The following is a 23,367-nucleotide window of genomic DNA, read 5'->3' on the forward strand; positions in this document are numbered from 1 at the left end:
TGGTCAGGGATCTGATAACTCACATTAAGAAAAGCTATTTCATACTGTTTTAAAGAATGGAGTTCACTTGGCCTTAGGTGCAGTCCAAGCTCATTCTACAAAAAACAATAAAGTATTTGTTTCCTATAACATAATGCCCAAGAGTGGTATAGCTGGGTCTTGAGGTATATTGATCCCCATCATCATGAGGAACTGCCATTTTCATAGGAGCTATACACGTTTATGTTCTTACTGGCAATGGAAGAGTGTTCCCCTTACAGAATATCCACACTAGCATGAGCTGTCAATAGTGTTTTTGATCTTAGACATTCTGTTGGGTATAAGATGAAATCTCAAATTATTTTGGTTTGCCTTTCTCTGATGGCTAAGGATGTAGCCATTTATTTGTTTCTCAGCCATTTGAGATTCCTCTGTTGAGAATTCACTGTTTAGATTTGTACCCTATTCTTTAATTAGATTTAATTTGGTGTTATTTGTCTGTTGTGTTCTATTGTTGTTTTTCTGCAGCACTTTTAGTTTTCCTTACACAGTGACTTGTTGCTGGGGCCTAATGTCCTCAGTGAACAAAAGAAAGCCAAAACTTGTCATTTCTTAAAGAATTGAGTGCAAAAGACCTTACATAAATTAAAAAGATGAATACATTTACAGATGTCAATGCAAACATTCCCAAATCAAAGCAAGTAACAACCCACAGCAGTCAGGAGGGGAAAACACCAGAACAGAAACTGGGTCCTCAGGCTCAGAATTTCCCATTCTGTTAGACTGGCAAGATGAAAGTGGTAACTGGTTCAGGAACCCTTGCCAGCCTCAAGAAATCCTGAATGTCAGCTGTTGGTTAATACCCTGCAGATATCACTGCGTGGTGTTCACATAGATCCATCAGGCTGGGGATTTCTCTTTCACAGTGTACTCTCCCCAGCCTCCAAGTGACATAACTGAGAACTAAATGAAGATATGCTCAGGGTATTAAGCATATACCAAGGGAACAGTTAGCTTGGATACAAAGTAAAAAATCACTGGCAAGTTCTATGATCCAGTGCTGATATTGGATACAAGTTTCAAAGACAAATTTCTTTTAAAGTTTTTTCCAGGTTCATGAGGATAGCATGAAATGTGTGCATTGGCTAGGGCAAATTGATACTTCAGAATCAGCTCATGCAGCAAATGCCTGGCAGCTGCTCACAATGGAGAGGCTAGACTCGTCAGACTCCTGCTTGCTGATTCGCATCTGCTGGAAGGTGGACAGTGAGACCAGGATCAAGGTGTCAATACAAGGGCCCTTGTAGATGGGCACTGTATGTTTGAACCCATCGTTAGAGTCCATGAAAATGCCAGTAGTGCACCCAGTTGCATACAGGGACAACACCGCCTGAATGACGACATGCATGGTTGAAGTATTAAAGGTTTCAACCATTGTTTGTGTCATCTTCTCTCTCTTAGCTTCAAAGTTCAGGGGGCACCTCAGTCAAAAGCACCAGGTGGTCCTCAGAGACCACATGCAATTAATTGTAGGTGTGGTGCTCAATCTTCTCCATGTCATCGCAGTTTGTGGCAACACTGTGCTCAATAGCATATGTCAGAGTCAGGATACCCTTCTTGCTCTGGGGCTTGTTATCCATGTAGGAGTCTTTCTGGCACATGCCCACCAGGATATCCTGTGTCATGGGCAATGATGATTGAAGGAAACATGTCTTCAACCAGAAAATCCAGCCTTGCACATGTGCTGGTGGCCATGGCAGAGGAAAGCAGGTAGCAATTGAAGTTCAAGTGTCGGCCCACCAGGAGGAAAATCCCTGATGAGGGAATCTCAGCAGGTGAGGCTCTGAGACCACAGACTCCTGGATGTCTTTTGTTTCTGCTGTGCCTTTACATGTTTGCCACTGCCATCTTTCTCTGTACTTGGCATGGTGTGAATGGGTATGGGGAGATCCCCACTTCCTGTAATGTAGTGTGTTTGTCTCATGGACACATTCCATCCTACTGGGCATTTTTGCTTGTGGATCATTCATTATAAAGATGATTTCTTCTTAAGCTGTGCCGTGTAATTGATAATAGTAATGTTAATTTAAATAGACTTCTGGTGCTTAAAAATAAAACAAGGAAGTGTCACACAGCTAGAACATACAAGTTTCCATTGAGGAGACATATAGAATGTGGCTTAAGTTAATGATTAAGGAAAACAAATGAGTCCCAGTGTCCCACCAAATTCTTTTAACCTTAATATTAGGAGAAGTGTTTGCAGGTTTTGGATTGCATCACAGCTGAAACGAAGCTTTGAAAATAACTTAAAGTTAGACTAAAATGCTTTTGTTAAATAGCTTTGAGGTGAAAAACCCAAATAGAAAATCTAAAGTTTTAGACAGGCACATAGTACAATAAGGAAGTCTTTTAAGTCAGGGACAAGAACAGAGCAGATCAATTATCATGAGCTAATATGCCTTTCTTGTTAGGATTGGTTGATGACCAAAGGTGGTAATTAATTCTATTATACCCATTTTGCACTCAATTTCCTGATATAATAAAAACTATTGATGAGTGGATATGCACCCTTAGGATTTAAAGTAAAGATGACTAATTGTTTTACATGTATAAGAGTTTAAGTTTGATCCAAAAAAAAAAAAAAAAAAAAAAAAAAAAAAAAAGCCGGGCGGTGGTGGCGCACGCCTTTAATCCCAGCACTCGGGAGGCAGAGCCAGGCGGATCTCTGTGAGTTCGAGGCCAGCCTGGTCTCCAAAGTGAGTTCCAGGAAAGGCGCAAAGCTACACAGAGAAACCCTGTCTCGAAAAACCAAAAAAAAAAAAAAAAAAAAAGAGTTTAAGTTTGTGATTCCTTTAAGATTCCTTACAAAATTACCTTTCAATTAGTAGTAAAGTGATTGGTTCTTTCTTTGTAACTACAAAATGCAGCCTGCTAGTAAAAGAATACCTTGCGTGCCTGCACTGTTAATCTATAACAAGTTGCTTAGGTATGAATATAGGTGGGTTATTTGGATAATTAGTTTTTCACCTGTAATATGGAAAATGTTTAATCATGTAAGGGATATGGAAAACATGCTCTTTCTTACTTGTATTCATTGTAATCATTTACTTGAAAAATAGAATGCAACCACATTGTAATTTTTATATTGCCCAAAAGATTTTGCTGGAGTATATAAGTTGAAAGGGAAAGGGAAAGAAAAAAGATAGAATTAAAGTGAGTTATAATGAAAATATCAAGAATGAGTGAATTAGGAGGGAAACTTTTAGAAAGCAAGAAGGAATTAGAAGGAAAACATCAAGAACTCGAGAATTAGGAGGAGAACGTTAAAAGAGTTAGCAGGAAAACATCAAGATAAACAGGAGAGACATTTCTGGATAAGCATAAGAAAAGAGAATATAGAAAACAGAATAAAGGATGTATAAGAAGGAAATGATCGAGACAGTGTAAGTGTCTTCCCTAACTTCCACAGATAAAAAAGGCATAGTATACTGCTGACTCTGTGGATTCCCTTGGATTCCTGTTCTGCTGGTGGCTGGACGCCCAGGCAATAATTCACATGCTGGAGTCATTTTCAATGATGAGTGTGGTGAATTTGTCAGGCAGGATAGACCCATGTTAGAGTGTGAGATTATTATTATTATTATTATTATTATTTATTGATATCTAGTTTCTGGATTTCTTTTTTTTTTTTTTTTTTTTTTTTTTTTTTTTTTTTTTTTTTTTGGTTTTTCGAGACAGGGTTTCTCTGTGTAGCTTTGCGCCTTTCCTGGAACTCACTTGGTAGCCCAGGCTGGCCTCGAACTCACAAAGATCCGCCTGCCTCTGCCTCCCGAGTGCTGGGATTAAAGGCGTGCGCCACCAACGCCCGGCATAGTTTCTGGATTTCTTTATGAATATTAAATAATAGTCTTCTATCAGATGTGAAGTTGGTAAAAATCTTTTCCAGTTCTGTGGGCTGCTGAATGTGCAATTCATGGTGCTTGAATTACAGAAGCTTTTCAGTTTCATGGGGTCCCTTTTATTAATTTTTTTATATTAGTGCCTGTACTATTAGTGCTCTGTTCAGAATGTTGTTCCCTGTGCCAATGAATTTGAGTATATTCTCTACTTTTTCTCTATCATGTTCAGTGTGTCTGATATTATGCTGAGGTCTTTGGTCCATTTGAAGATGATTTTTGTACAGGGTGGTAAGCATGGGAGTGTTTGGATGCTTGCATGTGCAACTGTCCCATTTGGCCAGCAACATTTGTTAAAAATGCTGTCTTTTTTTCCAATGTGTATTTCTAGATACTTCATTGAAAATCAGGTGTCCATGGTGTGGAGATTTTATGTCTGTGTCTTCCATTCAATTCCATTGTTCAACATGTATGTTTTTTGTTCTAATACCATGCAGTTTTGGTTACTATATTTCTGTAGAACAACTTGAAATCAGATATGGTGACACTTTTGGTAGTCTTTTTATTGTTCAGGGCTGTTTCAACAGTCCTGATATCCTGATTTTATTTGTTTGTTGTTGTGTGTGTGTATGTTTCTATATGAAGTTTAAAATTGTTCTTTCAAATTCTATGAAGATTGTGTTGAAATTTTGATGGTGTTTGCACTGAATACAAAATTTTCTTTTTGTAGGATGGCATTTTTACTGGGGAAGGTTAAGAAAAATATAAGAAGATTGATAAGAGATATAAGAAAAAGATTTGTGTTCTGAGTTGAAAAAGTAATAAAAATTTGTTTTGGGAAATCCTGTTATATAGTGATAGACTTCCTTAATTATAGTATCTAATATACAAAACTGTGATTCATACTCCTCTTTTCAGATATCTACAAATCTATTACAATAACTCCTTTTTGTTTGTTTATTTGAAGTTTTTTTTTTGTTTGTTTGTTTTGTTTTTATTTTTCGAGACAGGGTTTCTCTGTGTAGTTTTGGTGCCTGTCCTGGATCTCACTCTGTAGACCAGTCTGTCCTTAAACTCACAGAGATCCACCTGGCTCTGCCTCTGAGTGCTATGATTAAAGGTGTGCACCACCAACACCCAGCAGAACAATAATTTCTTGTTTTTATGGCACAGGAGAGTAGACTATGACTAACTTTGTATGATGCCCTGTAAAGTAGACATGTGCAACTATTGAGGGAATGGTCCTCATAAATAGGATGTTTGAAGTAAGCCTTCTGTTGTTTATTAATTTTTAGATAGATTCAATGGAGAACAGATAATGTTGAGAATAAAATATTGTACAACTGTTTCATCATTTTCATGAAGGATATATTTTATGAATATGTTTCTCTTGGTAAAACAAAGCTTAAGGAACCACGACCCCAGGGTATATTTGGTGTTCTGTTGGTGGAGATAATATAATCAAGACTCACTGCCTTATTAACTTTGTTCTTATAATGAAGTGAGATAACTTGTAGAGCTTTGTTGAGTTTGATTCAGAATGTCTGAGGAATTATAGATTGATATTTTTGGAACTTATTTCATTAGGTTTCTGTTGTTCATTGAGTCATGGAATGAGAAAAATTTGGATGCGCAAAAAAAGTTTTGTAGTCTATTAAATATCTCTGTTATATGACAGAAAAATTGCGGAGGTAGCATAATAAAAACTTTATAAAATGTGCCTGACCATAGTTCATGGACAGGATTTTTATTTCCTCCTAATATACAAATGAAGAAGCCTAATACTCAACATGATTATGTGAGAAGGATCTAGAGGTTGGCTGCTTTTGCTAAAACAGCACTGACGACTCACTTGGGAGTTCAGATGCACAGTGCTTAACTAGAGGCAGGATACTAGCTTAACTTCTCTGTCATTATTTAGGAACTATCTATAATGCAATCAACAGACTGCCTACTGCTGATTTTTACAGATGCCTAGAGGTGTTCATAGGATTCTTTAGTCGTTTCCCTAAATCTTAACTCAACTAATTCTATATAAGTTACTGACTTGACTTTGGCATTTTCTGAATCACCAGTAACAAGTCTGATTGATGAGTAATTTATTTAAAAAATAAAATAAAAAGACCCAAGGATGCTGGATGATAATTCAGCAGTTAAGAGTGCTTACTGCTCTTGCAAACAGGGTTCAGTTCCATGCATCTGTGTAGCAGCTAATAACTGTCTGTAGCTCCAGGTTCAGAAGATCTTTGCCTTTTCAAACTCCTATACATATTCAGTGGATATGAACTCATGCAAGCATACACATACACAAATGCATAGAATGAATAAATAAATACTATTTGGAAAGATAAGCTAATTCTGAAGCAACAAGAGACTTTCTACTTTTAACAGGCTCTGTGTCATCAAGCAGATCACAACCAGACAAAGATGCCCTGAATTCTTAACTTGGAGACCTTACTCGTTTCCTATAAAGGTCAACTCTTTTGCACATACTCTGAAAACATATCTCAGGTTTCCAGGCCTCTGTTCTTCTTGGATTTGTCACCCTAAGAATAATGTTTCATTCCTTCTCTGTCATTGTTTGCCTTTCCAATTGTGTTTTGTGGTCCAATCTAGTCTGTTGGAATGCCATAATAACAGTATTTCTCCGTAAGTGTAGTAAGAATAATGTTTGAATGCCAGTTCACTGGGAGATGTTGATGTCTACATGAAGTTATAGGGCTGAAGCTTCCATGTATTTGGTCTGTCTCTCTGTTTCTGTGTCTGTGTGTCTTCCCTTTATATCTGTCATCTGTCTCTTATCTCTGTCTCTTCTTGTTTAACTCTTTCTTTCTACACTGTCAAGATATCAGATTTTACTGGTATTTTACTGGTATTTAACTGCAAGGCATGAGAGGAATTCTCATGAGAAACTGAATCACTGACCTTGATATCTTAGACTACACTTACAATCTTCCAGTCTTTAGAAAATAAGTTTTTTTTGTGTGTGTTTAAACACACAGATTAAGCTTTTCTACTCTTTCTATCATTATTACAGTGCTTCTGCTGCCTAAAATGTTGAAAGTCATAGATGCAATCTCACCTATCTGAGTAGACGTTAAAAGACTGAGAATCTAGAAACAATCCCACTTGAATTTAGACCACAAACTCTAAAATTATAAGTTAAAATGAACTCTTTCTTTTCATAAGATCATTTTTTCAGATATTTTGTTACATTTTTAAGAAGGAAATATATGTAGCCAACAGGACGCTATACAGACCACAACTATTAAACTCCCTCTGAATCATTTGCCTGACATTTATACAAGAAGGCTCAGACTATCAAAATCAAAGAAACTATGAAGAAACAAGCTAGTACTCTCAAATGTGACAGCAACATTTTCATGGTTGTGCCAAACTCACAGGGATATGTAATGTTATTTAAAAATCATAATCTTCCATACTGTAGAAGCACAAAAGATTAATTATGCCTGTATATGAATCAATTATAGATAATAATCAATTTGTTAATACTTTTAGTTCTTTGTTCCCAACCAAATACAATGTAAAATGTTTAAACTACAAGAAAGTTGAATATGGTCTCACAAATATTTATAAGGAAGATGATTGATGATTATTCCTCAAAATAAATGATATGGTAAGAAATATTTATTATAAAATATTATTCTTTAATATTTATTCATGATTCCATAAATTTGTATTTGGGAAAGAGAAGGTTCTGATGCTATTTGAGTCTGCATATGGTATGATGAATTATTCTCCCTAGTTTTTTTATTAAAAACACTAATGATTATTTAAATATTTGATTGTGATATCAAATGTATTTAATCTCAAAAATACATCAGAAATCTATAATAATGTTGTGCTAGTCAAGATGACCAAGACTTAAGACTGCTGTTTTGAAATAAATTTATAAAAATTAAAAAAATGTTATAAAATTGTAGAGTTAAATGTCCTACACTTTTAGTTTTTAAAAGAAAATAAGATGAGAAACCACCATTCCTTTGATCCAGCTTCTTCTGGAACTATGGTCACTAGTAGCAAATTTGTGATCATTAGATCTAAATGGAACATTAATATTACCACCACAACCGCTAAGGCTCTTGGAGTGTCTTAGAAAAGGAGAAAGAAAGAATCTAAGAGCTAGAAGATAAGGTGGAATCCTGTGAAATCTGTCTTTTGTATGTGGCATGGCTATCTCACCCATGAACTCACAACATCTGCAGTATATAAGATCCAGCCAGCCAAAGTCCAACCCTTTATAAAGTAGATGATTACTAATACCATCCTACACTGAGGAGCTATTTGTAGTGGATAATTGCTGGGAGACAGCTAACCTTCTTTATTGAGGATATTGTCAGTGGTTGATTTTTCATGCTCCAATTAATGGCCCCAGACTTGTGCATGTATGGCTAGCACTAACTCGACTTATGGGCTATCAGAAAGGAAAAAAAAAACATAGACATAAAGTTGGTAGAAAGAAGCAATGTATGTGGAGGAATGTTGGGGGTAAATGTGAGTGGATGTGATCAAATTTCACTGAGTATATCAATAAATTCTCAAAAATAAAAAGGAAAGGAAAAGTGAAACAATCATGGGAACAAAAATACACAGAATTTTGTCATGACTACAAGAACAACAAAATGCATAGATAATGGAACTGTTGCTGGTAGGGAGTACAATATCAGAACTTTGATTAAGAATCACACATGTGCCGGCATTAAACCTTCCATTAAGTTGCTGTCTTAGCTGTCACCTTATTCCTACAACTCTCTGGGATGAAAGAGAGGTAGCCATCTATCTTTTTGAGCTGGAGCATAAGAAGCCTGGAGTCTGAGAGTCTTCTTTTCACAGTGCAGATGAGGAGATGCTGCCCTGTATGACTGGAGCACTTCACTCCTTCCCTCAGTGCTGTGTGTCAGCACTTAACCTATTTATCCACAGGAGGGGTGTGAGAGTCTATGAATTATTAAAATTAACACAAATAATTCATACTGTACACCTCAGGTTCTTCATGCCCCAAATTTGTTAAATGGGAATGCATTCAAGAAATTAAAATTTCTATGAGGTTGTACTTAAAAATGCATCTCTGAAATTGAGCTGCATTTGAAAAAAAAATTCTGAGTTTCATTGGAATTTCCTCTTCAAAGGAACTGACTTTTGAGGAACTTCTTCCTTCCCTCCCTCTTTCTTTCTTTCTTTCTTTCTTTCTTTCTTTCTTTCTTTCTTTCTTTCTTTCTTTCTTTCTTTCTTTCTTTCTTTCTTTCTTTCTTTCTCTCTTTCTCTCTTTCTCTCTTTCTCTCTTTCTCTCTTTCTCTCTCTCTCTCTCTCTCTCTCTCTCTCTCTCTCTCTCTCTCTCTCCCTCCCTCCCTCCCTCCCTCCCTCCCTCCCTCCCTCCCTCCCTCTCTCTGTCACACACACACACACACACACACACACACACACACACACACACACAGTGTGTGTGTATTCTCACCACAATCTCCTCTTACATTTTTCTAACTCTCACTCAAATTTCTTCACCCAAACAAGCATCCTATTTTTAAATTGTGTTTTTGTTTGTGGCCTGCTACATTTATTTAATGCTGCCTACATTAGCATGTGTGACGTGTGGAGGATTATGTAGCTGATTATGGAAACTAACTTTGCAGGTGTTTCTACATTGGTATTTTGTCCAGAGGAAATATTTTCTAGTAAGTTGGGTTAATCTCCATTGAACCATTTATCTCTTCAGTTGTAGGGTGAGGCCAAATTCATGTGATCCAGCTTCTCTAATGGATCAGAGAGTATGCCTGATTTGCTTAATTATTCAGCCCTTTACTTGTCTTAATTTGCTCAAACGTAGAAAGTAAAATAGTGTTTTACTTTGTACAATTTATATTTCTGTATTAGGAATACTAGAAAATATTTGCTTCTTTTAAGCAAAAAAAATCTAACAGGTCATTACAGCATTTCCTGAAACTTTGAATTCTTAAGTATAATAATATATTTTGTACCTCTACTATATAATTCATGACTATTATATAGCCCTACTTTTTACTTATTTTGACAGCTCTGCATTTCAGTCTCATATTTTTAGGAGAAGTAATTTCAGATCTTCCATATAATGACAAAATCCACAAGGAATGCTCAGGTCTGCACAGATTCTAATTTGTTTCCATGTTTCTCTCTCAAGAATGTATTTCTCTAAAAATATCTCAGTAATTGTTCATGTCATGTTCAATTTCCTTTTTGAGCTTAAAGATAAACAATGATTTACTAGACCTGTGTCTTCCAGGCCTAAGAAAATGAACATCCTGAAGCTTGTTGACACTGGAGATGGATTCTCCTCTGCCGGTCTTCTGTCCAGTTTCTAATCTCGCCTCATAATTAATTAGCTGTCACATCTGCTAAGCTCCCGTGAAGAGACTGCACAGGTGTCAGGCAAATTGTTCCTGAAATTAAGATCTGAACTGAGAGTGTTTTTCATCCTGACCTTACAATTCTTCTTATTGATTTTGTTGTCATTTTCACCTGTTAAGAATAGAAAGAGTGGGGCAAGGAGTAGTTGCTTCTGAGAAGGATTTGCCATGTGATATTTGAGGAAATATTTTATTAATTTCAAAATACAGTATGTAAACATATACAGAGATCTTAAGGCTTCAAATATTAGACATTGAATTATAAGATGAATATGACATGATAATACATATATATATATATATATATATATATATATAATTCCATTTTCAAGGTTTTAAAAGGACTGTTACACTGAAGGTCATGACAAGACAAATGAAGCAAATCTTGTAGCAACATTTCTAACTGCCATGCAGCAAATCACTTTAACACACACTTTACCTTGCTCATAATCTATTTTAAAAATATTGATTATATATCTTTAGAATCTATGTATGATTTTAGCACACATTATATGAATCTGGTAATATTTAGTTTGTATTTATAACTTTGTCTCATTTCTGCATGATTATTGTAAAATTTTGTGATATAACTAAATGACGATAATATAAATTTTTGAGTTTTATTTATAGAAAGATTCCAATAGGAAATATAATGTTATGGTTTTGTCACATAAATATTCATTTATAACAGTAGCTATTTCTTTAAAATAGTGTCTCTTAAATCATCAAATAAAATAGCAATTCATCTTAATAAATAGAGAACACATATTTTGAGAATATTTTCTATATCATTACCTGTACTTCAGTTTTGTTTATTTTTTATCAGAAAAATTAGGCAGCAAAATGGTTGACAAAAGGAAGAAATTTTCATCATTCCTGTACTATTTGATTATTTCAAATTTCAAATTGTCAAAGTTAACTTGTTTTAATAACTTCTTTCACTATCACCGTGTGTGTGTGTGTGTGTGTGTGTGTGTGTGTGTGTGTGTGTGTGTGTACGTAAGTGCATTTTAGGAAGTTTCTACTACAGTAGGTTTCTACAACACCTTTTGAAATATCTTTCCTGGTAGCTAACCCTTCTCCCGCTTCTGTAGTCTTTATGCTGCCCTACATTCTCCTAACCCATTTAACACTCCTTGTCCCTATAGTCCCTTTAACAAGTTATTCAGTTGATTTCAATCCTCTCTAGCTAGAAATCCTCTCCAGGGCACCTTACCAATTTCCTGACCTCTCTCCATATTCCAGATGGAGCACACATATCTTAAGATTCAAAGTTAAATTCAACAAATGAGAAAAGGCACATGTCTTTATAGGTCTGTGTTATACTATTCAGAATTATTTTTTCAAGTATATTCATTTATCCAATAACTAAATAATTCAGTTTTATTTAGTAGAGGAATGATAATCCCCTTTGTAAATTCATCAATTTTCTTTATACTTTCATCAGTTGATAGATATCTAGGCTATTTCCATTCCCTGGCTTTTATGTATAGAGCAATAACAAACATGGATGAAGATGTTTAGTGGAATGTACAGTCCTATGGGTATATGCCCAAGAGTAGAGTAGCCAGACAAGGTGGGAGATCTATTTCTAGCTCTTTGAAGAATCTCTGCACTGATTTCCATAGCTACTTTACTGGTTTGCACTGAAGTTACAATAAATAAGTGTCTAATTTCCCCCATCTCCATAGCAGCATTTGTGGTCTTTTTCATTGGCCAGTGGTTATTTTATAGGATTTAATAGGTATATTGACATTTAGTCAATCATGACATTAAAGTATCTACTGTGCAATGACAGAGGCTAAATTGATCATCTTGCTGATTCAAATTTTCTAGTACAACAGCTTCACTATTTCAATATACACACATATATACAAAGAGAGGTAGAGAAAGACATAGAGTTAGAGAGATATATACATAAATGTCTTAAGAGTCAGAACATCCAGAACATTCATTCTGAGAACAGTTAGCCATGCTTTTTAATTCAGATTCTTCAAGACAGAATAGACAAAGTGATGAACATGTACAGAACCACTTCACTGAACCACACAGCCACAGCTCAAAGTGAGACAAATTGGATCTGAAAGACAACGATGAAACCATGACCAGTTTGTTTCAGGGTTCAATTCATCTTTCTGCTATAATATCTTTTTTATTCTTTCCTGAAAGAAATTTTTAATTGAAAATAGATTTTATTTCATACAATTGTATTTTGATTAAGGTTTCCCCTCCCCCAACTCCTCCCAGTTCCTACCTTCCAATGTACAATCTTACTTTCTCTGTCTTAGAGAAAACGGACATTAAAGAAGACAGTAATGAAAGTAAAATAGAATTAAATAAGATAAGATAGAAAACAAGCAAACTAACAAATGGGGAAAAAAATAAAGAGTCCAAGGAAAAACACAAGAAAAATATACAGACCCTGAGGTTCAACCATTCGACACACATACAAGAAAACCCATTCAAAACAACATAGGAAACCATAACATATAAGCAAAAGTTCTGTAAGATCAAATGCAAAAATATACCTTGACAAGTCATTGTGAGACAAAAAATTCCCCCAAAGGCAACATTGAGTTTGTTTGGTGTTGGCCATCTTCGGCTGAGTACAGGGCCTGCCTGGAAGTGTGGCTTGTATACCCACTGAGAATCCTTTAGGAAAAACTAATTTTTCCTTTGTCGATAGGGGGATGGGGGCTTGTGTCTATTTCTGCTCTCAGCACCGGAGCCCCATCTGAATTGAACCTGTGCTGCCACAGTTTCTGTGAGTTCATATGTATGTCAGTCCTGATTTTTGTCTTTTATTATAAATATATATTTTTTCACATTTGTCCTGATTGTGGTTTTCTACTTCTCCCAGTTCTTTCCCATCTGCCATTCTATCCATTGTGAAATCTTACATTCATTTTAATTTACATTTCCTTGATATCTAAGAATGCTGAAAATTAAAAAAATAGTGTTTCTTAGCCAATTAAATTCCATTTTTTGAGATCTCTCTAGTAGGATGTCTCATTTCCAAACTGAGTTATCTATTTTCAACCCATTTATTTATATTTTATTGTATTTATTTTATTTTCTGTTTGTGAGTTCTTCATATATTGCAGATATTAACCTCTGCTGGATGTGTAATTAACCAAGAACTTTTTCCCCATGAGTAGGCTACCACTTTCGCAGATTATGATTTCCTTTGCTCCTGAAGCTTTTGGTCTCCTGAGGTCCTCTTTGTCGATTGTTGGTCTTATGGCTTGTACAATTTAGAATTACGAATTAAGTCTTTTCTTCTGACTATAAATTCAATCACACTACCGACTTCTGCCTCTATTTGACCCAGAAACTCAGCTCTTATGTTGAGGTTTTTGATTCCTCTGGAGTTGAGCTTTGTGCCAAGTCAGAGTCAAATTTCATTTTTATACATATAGGTATATGATTTGAGCAGCACCAATTGTTGAAGATGCTGCTTTTTTTTTTCAATGTGTTTTATAACCTCTGTCCAAAAATCAGATTACTGTATGAGTTTGGGCTTGTATGTCGGCCCTCACTTCTATTCCACGATCCATGTGTCTGTTGTTATATCAGTGCCCTTTTATTTTTATTGCCTCAGCTCTGTAGTACACCTTTAAATCTGAGATGATGATAACTTGCAAAGTTTGATTATTATTCAGGATTATTTTGGCTATCCTACCTCTTTTGTGTTCTCATGAGAAATTTAAGATTATTTTTCAATTTCTATGAAGAGTTGCCTTTGAATTGTGATCAGGATTATGTCGGGTTTGTAGATTGCTTTTGGTATGATGGCCAAATCCTACTAATCCATGAGTGTGGGGGACCAGCCATCCCATCTTCTAGTATTTTCTTCAGAGTCTTTCCTGAGTGTTGTGAAGTTTTCACTAACTTTTTGCTAATTTTAATAATGACTGTTTGGTTACCATTGTACTTTAACCAATTTGTTATCATGGTATAATTTGAAGAATCTATATTTTTGTCTTATTTGACCATTGAAATTTCTACTGGTTATCCAGAAGAGTTCTTTATATATCATAAAACAGTAAACTACTAAACCTTTGACAACTGGTCTGTGTTGCTAATTGCTTTGGTTTGTGCTTTGGTCATAACTGCACCTTTCTGATGCAAGATAAGGGCCATCCCAGGTATTCCTTGAATATATTCATTGCCTTCCAAACTCTTACAAATATGTAGTAGTGCTAGAGGAGACCCTGTGGACATTTCAGCTCTCAGATATCCCTGTTAATTTTCTTTATCACCTTACTGTTCACCCTGATTACCATTGCTGCCTCGGGCTGCTGTAAGTTAACCACTCCCTACTAATTGGTTTTGACAAATTATCTAAGGGGAAGGCTTTTACTTCCATAAATCTTTGAGTCATGTCAAATTAATATAATCTCAATGAGTATCATTTACAGTCAAATGAGACAGGTGATTGAATGGACATATAGTTGGAAGAAGCTGAAAAGCTACTTCCTTATGTATTTGTTGTACTGCTGGTTTCAGTATCTAGCTAGAGGACAGCAAATAGAGAAACTATAGTCCCTCTAAACTCACTGTCTTAACAGATAATTATCAATTTTCAGTGAGTGCTTTTTGGATTGTTATAGCATTTTCAATGTTCTGGAGTTTTGAAAAAGGTAATTTTGACAAATTTCCCAATGTCCATGATTTTGCCAAGGAGCAGTTTTCTGTAGCTAGAGTTTTCCTACCTTGCCCACAGTTAGGACAAATCTCTGTCACCCGCCAGTCCCGCAGCCGCTCAGACCCAACCAAGTAAACACAGAGACTTATATTGCTTACAAACTGTATGGCCGTGGCAGGCTTCTTGCTAACTGTTCTTATATCTTAAATTAACCCATTTCTATAAATCTATACCTTGCCACGTGTCTGGTGGCTTACCGGCGTCTTTACATTCTGCTTCTCCTGGCGGTGGCTGCAGTGTCTCTCCTCCTTCTTCCTGTTTCCCCAATTCTCCTCTCTCTTTGTCCCGCCTATACTTCCTGTCTGGTCACTGGCCATCAGTGTTTTCTTTATATAGAATTATATCCACAGCAGTTTTCAGAGGTTTTTCTCACTGACTCCCAAAGCCATGTCTAGGCTTGCTACATGTGTATATTCAACTTGTTAAGTCAAGGTGGAATCAAAGGGTATCACAATGTAACTTTACAGTTGTCATTTTATCAAGCATAAAGAAGTTGGAGTTAATTTAAGCCTCAGAATACTTTGAAACACCATTTACCATCTCAGATGGAATTTATGACTCAGCATTCTTCATAGCAACAGGATTTGATGGCATACATGCAATTATGAGCTCTACATTCCTTATCACATGTATTCTACTTCAACTAAAAGTTCATTTCACATCAAAACACCATTTGGGATTCAAACCATTAGCCTGACACTTTGTGGATATAGTCCTTACTCCTCCCTCCACTTCTTGCTGTGGAATATTAATTTAAGATGTGTTAAATTTGTAATACAGAATAGACTGTGGAATATTTGTTTAATAATGCCAAAATGTGTTGCATTCTTTCATTCTGCATTTGTTTAACTCTGTAAAGCTGTGTTACTTTGCTTACCTAAAACATATGATTGGTCTATTAAAGAGAATAACTGCCAATAGCTAGGCAGAAGAAAGAAGGAATAGGTGGGGCTGGTATGCAGAGAAAATAAGCAGGAGGAGAAGTCTAGAGAAGGAAGTAAGGACCAAGAAAAGAAGGAGAGGAAGGCACCATGGTCCAACCACACAGCCAGCCAGTCACAGGGTAAGAAGGAAAGACAGATATATAGAATAAAGAAAGGGAAAAAGCCAAGAGGCAAAACGTAATTAAGGAGAAACAGGATAATTTAAGTTAGAAAAATCTGCTAGAAACAAGCTAAGGCAAGGCTGGACATTTACCAAAGTCTCCATATATTTATTTGGGAGCTGGGTGGCAGGCCTCCAAAGAGTGAAAAATAAAAGAACTACACACACTCTCTCTCTTTTTCTTTCCTTCTTTGATAAAGCCACCTCATGTGTTACACCTCAGGGTGGCCTCTAGCTCTATTTGAAGCTGGAATGGCATTGACCTTCTGACTTTCTACCTCACAAGTGCTACGATTGCTGATATTTTCATCATATCTACTTTTTGGAGTACTGGTTGAGGATAAAATCTATGGCTTGGTGCAGCCAGCAACTCTTGCACCAACTAAACTGTGTCCCTGCTCCAATCCTTTAATCTTTAATTTAAATTATTTGTAAATATGTTGTTTAATGTCAATTTTAATCTTGACAAAATTGAAATAGTGAAGAATTTCATCATATTTAGATCACAGTTCATTTTAATATTTTGTGTATGATATAATATTTGTAGATATTATAAGGTTTTAACTTATTTATACAATAAAAAAGAACCCAAATAATTACTTATTTATTCATTTCAGATAAAAATTTTCTGACAGTTTTATTACACTCTAAAACTCATGAAGGAAAACAATAGACATAAAATAGTCATATACATATTCAAAGGAACCATTGCAAACACATGAAATATGGGTATAATTTAGCTACCCAAATCAGAAATTCTGTATATGGCATGAGGAAAACAGAGATATTACTATAGGTATGATTCTTCTGGTTCCTAGAAAACTGTGCTACTGTGCTGAAAAAAAAAAAGCTCCTTGTATGATGTGCTTTATTTTTAGGTGTAACCTAGATTCATTGTGAAATCGGAAGTGGAAAATCTAGGACATCAAATTACTAGTATATTACCATGTACTTGAATCAGCACTAAAGTGGGCAGGATCTAGATTGTTATGAATGAAGAGTCTATGAATGCAATTTGTATTTGAGCAAAGTATTTTCTTTTCTATACTGTCAACATCCGTTTACTCTCTGTGGAGGTAACAATGTCTGTCAGGTCATGGTCAACATAGATATGGCCTCATTACCCTGCTCTCGTCCTCAGTGTTTCTCTCAATCTAAAATATACTTTCAAAGAAATTTTCAGATACTTTCAAATCCATAAATCCTAAGAACTTTTTCCTCAATCCAGTAGTGCTGGAACAATACATTACTAGTATTGTAGTATACTAATACTTATAATACATGAAGTATATACATGTTATAATACATGATTTTGTATTTTCAAATCATTTCATGGGCTGAGTTCTATTAGTTATTATAAACTTCAACTTTTTCTAAAAATAAAGTACATGGCAAATGACTAATGAATATAGAATTTATATTATATTTAATACATATTGTTTATTAAAATATTTGTTTTAAAAGTTAATAATTTATAGTTTTTATATTTTTAATATTAATATGATTTTGAATTTCTATTCAATTGTGTATATTATAAACTTCATTCACATAACATACAGAAACACATAATCATGGTGCGCAGCTAATTTGTATATATACATATTTAAAATTTTTTCTTAAATAAAAGCAAGACGCATCATTTCATTTCATGTAGTCTAAAAGCAATAGACATCATATTGAATGGTGCTCTATTACCTTTGAGACAGTGCATTCTGTTTAATGTGGCTGGAGAATTTCTCTCCAGTTCCCACCAAGCCTCAGGCGTCTGACAGCTCACTTATAATATAAACACACAGACAGTTATATTATTTACAAACTGTATGACTGTGGCAGGCTTCTTGCTAACTGTTCTTATAGCTTAAATCAATCCATTTCCTTAAATCTATATCTTGCCACGTATCTCTTGGCTTACCGGCGTCTTCACATGCTGCTTGTCATGGTGGCAGCTGGCAGTGACTCCCTCTGCCTTCCTGTTTTCTCTGTTCTCCTCTCTGTTAGTCCCGCCTATACTTCCTGTCTGGCCACTGGCCAATCAGTGTTTTATTTATTGACCAATCAGAGCAATTTGACATACAGACTATCTCACAGCAATTTAATGACTTTCACATGTTTACAGGAAGTGAAATATGAATGTCTATTCAAGCAAGACACACTACTCCCTGGTATGATGCTGAAAATCATCTCATAAAGCTCCTGCTCCAAAAGACATTTTCTTCATAACATAGGCTAAATACTGGTAGAGTAAAAACAAACATAATAATTTGTCTTCATTTTTAAATTTTTTTTCAATGATAAAAGGGCATGAACACTATTCATATTAGCAGAATTACATGTAATGTTCTGATACACATGTGTCCTGAGTAATATTTAAATTGGCTTACTTTACAAGCATCTGTATCTTTAAACATGTATCATTTAATTATGGGGAAACAGTTAAGACTTTTCTTCATGCCCTTTGAACTGTGTAGTACATTATTGCTCTCCTTGTTCAGCCTACTGTGTAATCACAGCCCATCAGCTCATGTTTCTCTTCTGGTTATTTCTGTTTTGTCTTCATGTTTCATAATGGTGAGATGAGGCTACGCCCTACTCAGAGTTACTTTCTATTCTCCTTCTCTTGCTGTGCCTTGTCTGAGCAACACCACTTTGCAAAGAGCACTTGATTTCACTTGAAGTGCAAATGTGTTATCAGGATTTCTCTGACACTTTGGTGGGTACATATGTAACACCACCTTTCCAGTAACAGTAATTAATAATGCCTTTTTTCATTTTTGAATTGTGCTTTTGAAAAATTGACTTTACAAATGAGACTCAATTTTATTACTTTCTCTTTCCTGTACCATATAGCTATCTCTCTATCTCTCTATCTATCTATCTATCTATCTATCTATCTATCTATCTATCTATCTATCTATCATCTATCTATGTCTATGTCTATCTATCTATCTATCTATCATCTATCTATCTATCTATTCAATATGTAAGCTATCAGGGTAAAATTGACACACACACATATCAATATGTGTCATGATTGATTGTTTTCATGTAATTGGAAACATTCAACATTGCTTGTTATTTTTCCCTTGTCTAGATTGTTCGTGATCCTTTGGACCCCACACAAATTTAACTGTGTTTTTATATTTTAATAATAACTGTTCATTGCTGCCTGGGCATATCTCATATTATGTTTGCTCCCTCTTAGTATGGTTTAATATACCTTCAGGAAAAATTAAAGCAATTAACTTCCACTACCACAATGTAGGCATCTGTCTCAGTCATGTTTACCTTGCAAAGTCTTCATTTATACTCATAAACTTCTACTGGTCACTTTCTGAAATGCTAAATTAGTATATGCAAATATGTGGTAAAATATATGGATATATGTAGAAATTCCAGCTTTGTCATCTTATGGGGGTCCTGTTGCTGACATTTCCACAATAAATTTAAATTAGCTAATCGTCTCCTTCATGAGAATTACTAGTGTGTCCATCTAGATTTTCTTGAGCTCCAGCCACATAATTGTCTTTCTTTATTCTCTCTTCTGACTGATCTTGCAAATGAGCTCACCCAAGGTTTTAACACATTCCTGACAGGCAGAGGCTGACAGGCTGTCATTTCTTAGGAGAGTGATATGACTTATCAGGCATAGTAAACACTGCTTTATTCAATGTTCCAACATGGCTCTTCCAATAGTATGTTCCCATGAATGGCAATTTAAGACAGGGCCCTGATTTGTGCTTCCTTGGTCCTGACCATAACATAGAGTATAAAGTCTCACTGGCAATATTCCTTCACATACCTTTCTCTGTTGTATCTCAAAGTTGGCTGAATAGTTTCTAATGCTGTGAAAGAAAATAGTAAGGTGAGAAACAACCGTTCTTTTATGGGATTTTGCTTATTTTACACCCAAATATCTTTTCAGAAAGTAATGCCGTTGGCACAAGTATTATAGTAGATGAGAGATGGAGATAAGGATTTTCATATGAAAACAATTTCTTTCACTGTGAACTTGACTGAAAGAGAAAGTCGAAGCTGGAAGGAGGAGGACTTTTATTCTCTCTAGGGAAGAAAGCATAGGTATTCTTATTGAAGGTAAAATTCTCTCCAATATAGACATTAGAGATAACCACAGATAAGTTGGGTGTAAACTTTTTTCATGTCCTTTATGGTTTACTAAAACCTTTATCAGTTCTAAGCATACAAAATTTCTTTCCCTCTTCTAGTCCATAGTTTTAGATTGAAATAATTTTATAAGAATATTACCAGTTGTTAATTCTGAAAAGTACAGTTTAGAGGACCTTACTTCCTGTAACATAGTTTCTCAGTTTATTTAATTTTACTTTTATTAACAAGTATTCATAGTAGAGAATGATAGGTTAAATAATATTTTTTTAAACATATGTGTCATGGACTTGGCTCTTATTCACCCCCATTATGCCCTTGCCTCATTCTTGATCACACTCATCCATATCATTTGAAGAAGACCCATTATTATGTAAAGTGTAATATCTTGATTTTGCATATGGCAGACATCATGAAATAGTTGCTGTCTGTGGGTATTTGAAAGAAAATAGCCCCCAAAGAGAATGGCACTGTTAAGAGGTTTGGCCTTGTTGAAGTAGGTGTGGCCAAGGTTGATTTAGCTCAATGGTAGAGCACTCGACTACCAAGCACAAGGCCCTGGGTTCGATCCTCAGCTAAAAAAAAAAAAAAAAAAAAAAAAAAAGCAATTCTTTGTTCTGAGGCACCAAGAAGTAGGTGTGGCCTTATTGGGGGAAATGTGTCATTTGGAGGTGAGCTTTGAGGTCTCCTATATTCAAGCTATGCCCAGGGCCACAGTTCACTTCCTGTTGCCTGCCTGTGGATCAAGATGTAGAACTCTCAACTTCTCCAGCATCATGCCTGCCTGCATGCCGCCATGTTTCCCAACATGACAATAATGGACTAAACCTCTGAAACTGTAAGCCACTCTAATTATATATTTTCCTTTGTAAAAGTTGCTGTGGTCGTGATGTCTCTTCACAGCAACTGAAACCCTAACTAAGACACTGTCCAAGTTTGTACTGTATTGCATAATATGCATACAAAACAGAACATTTAATTTGCTCATTTAACTAACTATATGGTACATTTCAGAAAAAGAAGACCACATTTAGCAATAAAGCACTAAAGGAAAATATAAAAGAAAAGCCATCACTTCCTTGACAGTAAGCCTTCATTGTGTTATTTTCTGTTTTTTAATTACACAAGAAATATTATCCAAGAGAATCAACTCTGATGTAATAGATACCTTGCATAGGTAGCATGCCAGGAAAAACTGAAAGTTGACCTAGTTCTGTGACCATAGGAAAATAATGTGTGAACACAACAGTTCTAGAATATGTAGTCTGCCTCCTGACACCAAAGAATTCAGAGAAGTATGTCTCCAACTTCTAAAGAATTCTCAAAAAATATCTGGAATCCTCAACTCAGTAGTTTTTGTTGCTGTTTTTGATTGACAAAAATATTTTCACAATATTAATTGCATCTATGTTTAATGAATGCAAATGTGTACTCTAAGATATATCTGAACTTGGGCTTAAAATGTTATCTTCATTTGTGTCTTAACAATGAAATCCGGGACACAGTTTTAGGTTCCTCAGTCTGTGAGACAATAGAAATACAATGTGGATTCCTGAAGGCTCAGTAGGCAATACCATTGGATGAAGTTTTACATGTAGTTAGTTGCTACTGAGAGGGAGAATCAATTTTTCCAGGACTGAGCCTCCTAATTGTTTACCCAACACTAAGTGCTCAACCTTAAAACATATAAGCAAGCAACAGCAAACAACAAATGGGTTTTTATTGATTGAATATAATTTGAATAATATATATATGTATATATATATTATATGTATATGTATATATGTATATATGTATATGTATATTATATATGTATATATATATATATAAAGCAAAAGATATCATGAATCTGGAAGGGAATGGAAATGACATGGGGTTGAATAGAGCAGAGAGAGAAAAGAAATAACACAAATATGGTACACACATATGAAAGTAAAAATAAATAAAAAGAATAGAAAAAGTTCATTTAAACGTCTATTGGCCTTTTCTATTTAGACTGGAGTCTGGTGACTGTAACCTGCTGGAATGCTCTAATCTGTCTGAGCTCATGGTTGCTGGGCCTCTGCTGCAGCCCAGCACATGACCCAGGCCAGTAAAGGGTGTGGGGAGGAAGATCAGCATTGCCACCATGGGCATGTGCTCTGCCCTCTGCTGGGTCACTGTATCTACTTCTACCACAAAAGGCTAAGTGACCCCCAACTTCAAGAAATGGCTTTGAGAATAAGGAAAGAAACTGATGTTCTCTAAGGAGAGAGCTGAGCTTTCCAAGTTACCTGACTTAAAAGATGCTGCAGCTGTCCAGGAATTCTCTCTTGAAGAGACACAGTTTGGCAAAGAGTTATCAGCTCAAGGTGAATAGGAGAAAGGTGTAAAGCACTTGACAAAAGCCATTGCTGTGGGTGGCCAGCCTCAGCAGATGCTGCAGCTGCTCCAGCAGATGCTTCCACAGCCAGTCTTCCAAATGCTCTGACCAAGCTTCCAGCCATTAGTCAGAGGATTGTAAATGTTCAGAGCTTGGCTGGAGTTGATGTGAGTGAGCCTGTTATCAACACGATGAGATCTGTTAAAAATGATTTTACAATTAGCTTGGAAGCTGATCAGCTCTAGGGGAATAAGGGCAAATATGCTTGTTATGAACTGTCCTGCACTGAAGTTACCAAGTGAATGTGTGCTTTGAGTACATCCATTTTCTGCTCTATTTTTTTTTTCAGTGAAAAGACATTTTGATAGAGCTTTTCATTTTATAAATACACCAAGTTAACTGAACGGGGAGAAAAGAAATCTATTGCTTTCATTGTATTTGGACTGTATTGTCAGGGTGAAAATCTGTGAGTTAGGTATGACACAATGCAAGAAGGCCTCAAGTGATTTCATGTTATGGAATTATATACACATGATGCATGTCTGGGAGCATTTTCTCAAGAGAGATACATTCTTCTCGTCCTTGAAAAAACAGGCATTTCATCATTAGATGATTAATAGTGTGAATATTAGTGCTCCTATTTCTCTTGTTTATACTGTCAGTTTCCTTGCGATTATTTGCCCTTTCTGACAATTCTCACAGTGAGTAAAAGGATTATATGATATTTATTAAGTAAAATTTGATACTAGGAGTCTTTACTCAGAGAAGTAGCATTTTAGTAGCGTACAGATTATG

The 23,367-nt window shown here is 35.5% G+C and overlaps 2 pseudogenes; one reads left to right on the forward strand and one right to left on the reverse strand.

The window, feature by feature from the left end:
* Positions 1-1,153: 1,153 nt before the first annotated feature.
* LOC121822528 (actin-like) lies at positions 1,154-1,664 on the reverse strand (annotated as a pseudogene).
* An 8-nt stretch (positions 1,665-1,672) lies between these two features.
* On the forward strand, positions 1,673-22,817 carry LOC102912599 (mitochondrial import receptor subunit TOM20 homolog pseudogene; annotated as a pseudogene).
* The last annotated feature ends 550 nt before the right edge of the window (positions 22,818-23,367 follow it).

Source organism: Peromyscus maniculatus, chromosome 14 (assembly GCF_049852395.1).
Source record: "Peromyscus maniculatus bairdii isolate BWxNUB_F1_BW_parent chromosome 14, HU_Pman_BW_mat_3.1, whole genome shotgun sequence".
NCBI classification, from domain to species: domain Eukaryota; kingdom Metazoa; phylum Chordata; class Mammalia; order Rodentia; family Cricetidae; genus Peromyscus; species Peromyscus maniculatus.